This window comes from Dasypus novemcinctus, chromosome X, assembly GCF_030445035.2.
Source record: "Dasypus novemcinctus isolate mDasNov1 chromosome X, mDasNov1.1.hap2, whole genome shotgun sequence".
Classification (NCBI taxonomy): Eukaryota; Metazoa; Chordata; class Mammalia; order Cingulata; family Dasypodidae; genus Dasypus; species Dasypus novemcinctus.
The window spans coordinates 11,473,405-11,479,404 of NC_080704.1; the positions used below are offsets into that span (position 1 = coordinate 11,473,405).

The 6,000-nt window shown below is 45.5% G+C and overlaps 1 pseudogene; it reads left to right on the forward strand.

Moving 5' to 3' along the window:
* Nucleotides 1-1,716: 1,716 nt before the first annotated feature.
* On the forward strand, nucleotides 1,717-5,196 carry LOC139438155 (uncharacterized; annotated as a pseudogene).
* Nucleotides 5,197-6,000: the final 804 nt, after the last annotated feature.

Consider the following 6,000-nt stretch of genomic DNA (forward strand, 5'->3'; position numbering starts at 1 on the left):
CGATGTTGGCTGGCTCCTCCTAGATACTCTGGATAATTTTACAAGAGACAGAGATGAGTTAAAGGCTTCAAATTTGAAACTTAAACACCAAAAGGATGATTCGAAAGTTTCTATGTGTGCTCTGAAAGAAAAATCTTGTCTCTTGCAGCCACAGGCTCAAAATATCTGAGAACCAAACTCAGACTCTCATTGTCCAAGTAGCAGAGTTGCAAAGAAAACTAAAATCTCAATCCTGTAGGGTTTCTGCAGTTAAAGTGAAGGCATTGTTTGGAAAAGAGTGGAAATCAGAAAATTGGGATGAAGACAAATGAGATGATGATGATATTGATGGAGACATTGGAACCCTGAATTCTGCTGAGACTTTACCACATAAGCCTGCCATGGCCTGCCCTGTCCAGGCCACAGCTTGTCAACCTTGTGTCACCCAGCCTCCAGCCTGCCCCAGGGAGTCTGAGACAACTTCCAGGTCTGAGGTGGGTACCAACCAAACTGAAGCTTTCCCTGCCCAGGCTCTGGTGTACCCCAGGGAGTCTGGACCTCCTCCCAGCCCTGAGGCACCTACCAGCCAAACACTGGAATGCACTGCTGAGCCTCCAGTGTGCCCTGGGGAAACTGCCTTCCAAACCCTGTCTGAAGAGATTAATCCTGTCTCACCAGAAGAAAATGCAAGGGAATGCCCTGAGGTCAGTAGTTTACAAGGATTTTCTAATCCTTCTGCTTACCCACTCCCACCAACTCTCTTGTCTTTGAGAACTATTACTAGACTAAAATCACAACAAGCTCCAAAAGGTGAAATACAGTCAAATACAAAGAGTGACCCATGAGGAAGTAAGGTATACTCAGAAAGAGCTGCATGAGTTTTCCAACTTACATAGACTGAAATCAGGGGAATATGTGTGGGAATGGATACTAAGGGGATGGGATAATGGTGGAAGCAATATAAAGTTGGATCAGGCTGAATTTATTGATATGGGCCCACTAAGCAGAAATTCTGGATTCAACACTGTAACTCGAGTTTGCTTGGGTGGCTGATTGAAACATGGACTAGAAGATGTCCTAGCATGTCTGAGGTTGAGATGCCTGATTTGCCCAGGTACACAGTAGAGGAGGGAATTCGAAGGCTTGGGGAGATAGCAATGCTAGAAAGGATTCACCCTTTGAGAGATGCCCGTCCACCCCAGGAACGTCCAGAGGACACATCTTTAACCAGGACTGTGAGGAATAAATTTGTAAGACTAACTCCACCTTCCCTGAAGAGCTTAATCGTTGCTCTTCTCTGTAGTCCAGATATTACTGTAGGGAGGGCTGTGATGGAATTAGAATCCTTAAACATTATGGGGATGATTGGCTGTTGGTCTGGAAAAGTCAAGTATCAGCAGTTAATCACCAAACTCAAGGTGGGCTTGGCTACCGCAATGAAAGGCAGATCAAAAATGCACTCAAAATACTCTGAGTCGTGTAGGGTTATGGTGTTGGCTATTATATCATGGGGCACCTAGCAGTGAAATTGACAGGCAGAACACTAAATTTCTTCTGGGTCTGTATAAACAGAAGAGTTCTAGGTTGAGTGAATGAAACCCTAACTCAAATTACAGTTGCAGAGAGCCACGGTCCCTTAATCAATTCCCAGCCTTGAGACAGTTTACAGACCCAGAGCCCCTTGAAAGAGGAGGAGGCCAGGCCTCCTTGGGGAAGGATCCTGTTAAATTGCAGAAAATGTACACTGTTAATCTTCCTGCCACCTTTCCCCTAGGAGATCTACAGCCTTTTACCAGAGTAACTGGGCATTTGGGAAAGGAAATGATCAGACAATTCGCAGATTATTAGACACTGTCTCAGAAGTGACATTAATTCCAGGAGACCCAAAACATCACTGCTGTCCACCAGTCAGAGTAGGGACTTATGGAAGTCAAGTGAAATGGAGCTTTAGCTCAGGACTGTCCCAAACTTGGTCCAGTGGGTGTCTGGACCAATTCTGTGGTTATTTCCCCAGTTCCAGAATGCATAATTGGAATAGACATACTCAGTAACTGGCAGAATCCCCACATTGGATTCCCGACTTGTGGAATGAGGGCTATTATGGTTGGAAAGGCCGAGTGGAAGCCACAAGAACTGGCTCTACCTAGCAAAATAGTAAACCAAAAGCAATACCAGATTCCTGGAGGGATTGCAGAAATTAGTGCCACCATCAAGGTTTTGAAGGAGGCAGGGGTGGTGATTCCCACCACATCCCCATTCAGCTCTCCTACTTGGCCTGTACAAAAAACAGATGGGTCTTGGAGAATGACAGTAGTTTATCGTAAACTTAACCAAGTGGTGACTCCAATTGCAGCTGCTGTCCCAGATGTGGTGTCATTGCTTGAGCACATCAACATGTCCCCTGATACCTGGTATGCAGCTGTTGATTGGGCAAATGTTTCTTCTCAATTGCTATTAGTAAGAACCACCAGAAACAGCTTTCAGCTGGCAAGGCCAGCAGTATACCTTTATACTCCTGCCTCAGGGCTACGTCAGCTTTCCAGCCTTATGTCATAATGTTGTCCACAGAGATCTCAATCATCTCTGCCTCCCACAAGACATCACACTGGTCCATTACATTGATATCATGTTGATAGGACCTAGTGAGCAAGAAGTAGCAAAGACTCTAGACTTATTAGTAAGGCGTTTGTGTGAGAGAGGATGGGAGATATACCTACCCAAAGGAAAAGGTCCTTCCACCTCGGTAAATATAGGTGTCCAGTGGTGTGTGTCATGTCAAGATATCCCTTCTAAATGAAGGATAAGCTATTGCGTCCGACCACTCCTCTGACCAAAAAAGAGGCACAACACATAGTTTGTCCCTTTGGATTTTGGAGACAACACATTCCTCTTTGGGTGTGCTATTCTGGCCCATTTACCAGGTGGCCAGTAAAGCTGCTAGTTTTGATTGGGGACCGGAACAAGAAGAGGCTCTGCGTCAGGTCCAGGCTGCTGTGCAAGCTACACTACCACTTGGGCCATATGATCCAGCAGATCTGATGGTGCCAAAAGTTTCAGTGGCAAATAGAGATGCTGGCTGAAGTCTTTGGCAGGCCCCTATAGGAGAGTCACAATGCAGACCCTTAGGAGTTTGGAGCAAAACCCTGCCATCCTCTGCAGATAACTACTCCCCTTTTGAGAAACAGATTTTGGCTACTACTGGGCCTTAGTAGAGATTAAACACTTAACCATGAGCCATCAAGTTACCATGAGACCTGAGTTGCCTATCATGAGTTGGGTATCATCTGACTCACCAAACTATAAAGTTGGGCATGCACAGCAGCACTCCATTATAAAGTGGAAGTGGTATATACGAGATAGGGTTCAAGCGGGTCCTGAAGGCATGAGTAAGTTACATGAGGAAGTAGCTCAAATACCCATGGTCACCACCCCTGCCGTGTTACCTTCTCTTTCCTGGCCCACAGCTTTGGCCTCTTGGGGAGTCCCTTACAACCAATTGACTGAGGAAGAGAAAACTCAGGCCTGGTTTACAGATGGTTCTGTGTGATATGCAGGTACCACCCTAAAGTGGACAGCTGTAGCACTGCAGCCCCTTTCTGGGACATCCCTGAAGGACAGTGGTGAGGGCAAATCCTCCCAGTGGGCAGAACTTCGAGCAGTGCACCTGGTAGTTCGTTTTGCTTGGAAGAAGAAATGACCAGAGATGCATTTCTACACTGATTCATGGGCTGTTGCCAATGGTTTGGTTGGATGGTCAGGAACTTGGAAAGAATATGTTTGGAAAATTGGTGACAAAGAGGTCTGGGGAAGAGATATGTGGATTGACCTTTGTAAGTGGGCAAAAATCATGAAAACTTTTGTGTCCCACGTGAATGCTCACCAGAAGGTAACTTCAGCAGAGGAAGATTTTAATAATCAAATGGATAAGATGACCCGCTCTGCGGCTAATGCTCAGCCACTTACCCCAGCCACTCCTCTCATTACCCAGTGGGCTCATGAACAAAGTGGCCATGGAGTTGGGATGGAGGTTATGCATGGGCTCAGCAACACGCACTTCTCCTTACCAAGACTGACGTGGCTACAGCCCTGCTGAGTGCCCAATCTGCCAGCGGCAGAGACCCACGTCAGCCCCTGATATGGCACCATTCGTTGAGGTGACCAGGCTGCTCCCTGGTGGCAGGTTGACTACATTGGACCACTTCCACCATGGAAGGGGCAGTGATTTGTTTTAAATGGAAGAGACACACACTCTGGATATCAGTTTGCATTTCCTGCATGCAGTGCTTCTTCCAAAACTACCATCAGTGGACTTACTGGATGTCTTATCTACTGCCATGGCATTCCACACAGCATTGCTTCCAATCAAGGAATCCATTTCACAGCAAATGATGTGCAGGAATGGGCACATGCCCACGGAATTCACTGGTCTTACCATGTTCCCCATCAGCCTGAAACAACTGGATTGATAGAATGGTTGAATGGCCTTTTGAAGACTCCATTACGGCACCAACTAGGTGGCAATACCTTGCTGGGGCAATGTTCTCCAGGAGGCTGTGTATGCTCTAAATTGGCATCCACTCTATGGTGCTGTTTTTCCCAAAACCAGGCTCCATGGGTCCAGGAATTTAGGCATGGAAATGGCAGTGACAGCACTCACTATTACCCATAGTGACCCACTAAGAAAATTTTTGCTTCCTGTCCATGCAACCTCAAAGTCTGCTGGTCTACAGGTTTTAGTCCCAAAAGGAGGAGTGCTTTCACCAGGGAACTCAACAAGGATTCCATTCAACTGGAAGTTAAAACTGCCACCTGGCCACTTTGGGCTTCTCTTACTTCTGAATCAACAGTCAAAGAAAGAAATTACTCTACTGGCTGGTGTGATTGACCCTGACTATCAAGGGGAAATAGGACTGCATCTACAAAATTGGGTGTAAAGAAGAGCTTGCCTGGAATACAGGAGATCCTCTAGGGCATCTCCTAGTACTGCCATGTCCTATGATTCAAGTCAATGATAAACTGCAACAACTCAATCCAAGCAGGACTAACGATGGCCCAGAATCTTCAGGAATGAAAGTTTGGGTCACCTCACCAGGCAAAGACCCACGGCCAGTTGAAGTGCTTGCTGAGGGTAATGAAAACATGGAATGGGTAGTGGAAGAAGGCAGTGATAAGTATGAACTTTGACCACGTGACCAGTTACAGAAAGGAGGACTATAATCATCATGAAACTTTCTTCCTGGTTCCATATGATGATGATCATATATTTACACAAAACAAATTTCTTTGTCTTCTTCCCCAACCTTTCCCCTATCATAGACCATGTTGTGTACGTTTGATGTCATAATATTTGAGGATGTCAAGTTTGAGCGTGAATATTATCCAAGAACTTGAACCCTACTCTCTACGGTTGTACACAGGAAAGTTGAGCGTTGTTAGGCGGAAATATATATATGTGCATGTTAGTTATTATTTTTACTTAAAGACTAAGTATGGTTTAAGGTAAGGTGTATAGTTGCTGAGTTGACAAGGGGTGGACTGTGATGGTTAGGCTATTGTGTCAACTCAGCCGGGTAATTGTGCCCAGTTGTTTGGTTAACAAGCCCTGGGCTAAATGTAATACAAGGGCATTTATGGACTTTACTGCAGTGGTAAATCATAGACAGCTGGTTATAATTACATCACTGAGGGAGATTGCCATCAGCAATGAGGGATGCTTAACCCAATCAGCTGAATGCCTTAAAAGGGGAAGTGATTCCAGCATTGAGAGAGAATTTTTCAGCTTGTCTTTGGACAGCCATCATCTCCCAGAACTCATCAAGAACCTTCATTGGACTTTCATTGCAGCCCCTGGTTGTAGCATGCCTGCAGAATCTGGACTTGTGTATCCCATGGGTGCGTGAGAGACTCTTACAGAATTGCATGCTATTGACAGATTACCTCTTGCTGATTCTGTTTCTCTAGAGAACCCAGACTAATACAGAGCACTATTCAAATGGCCAAAAAATAAATAAGTGCTTATAT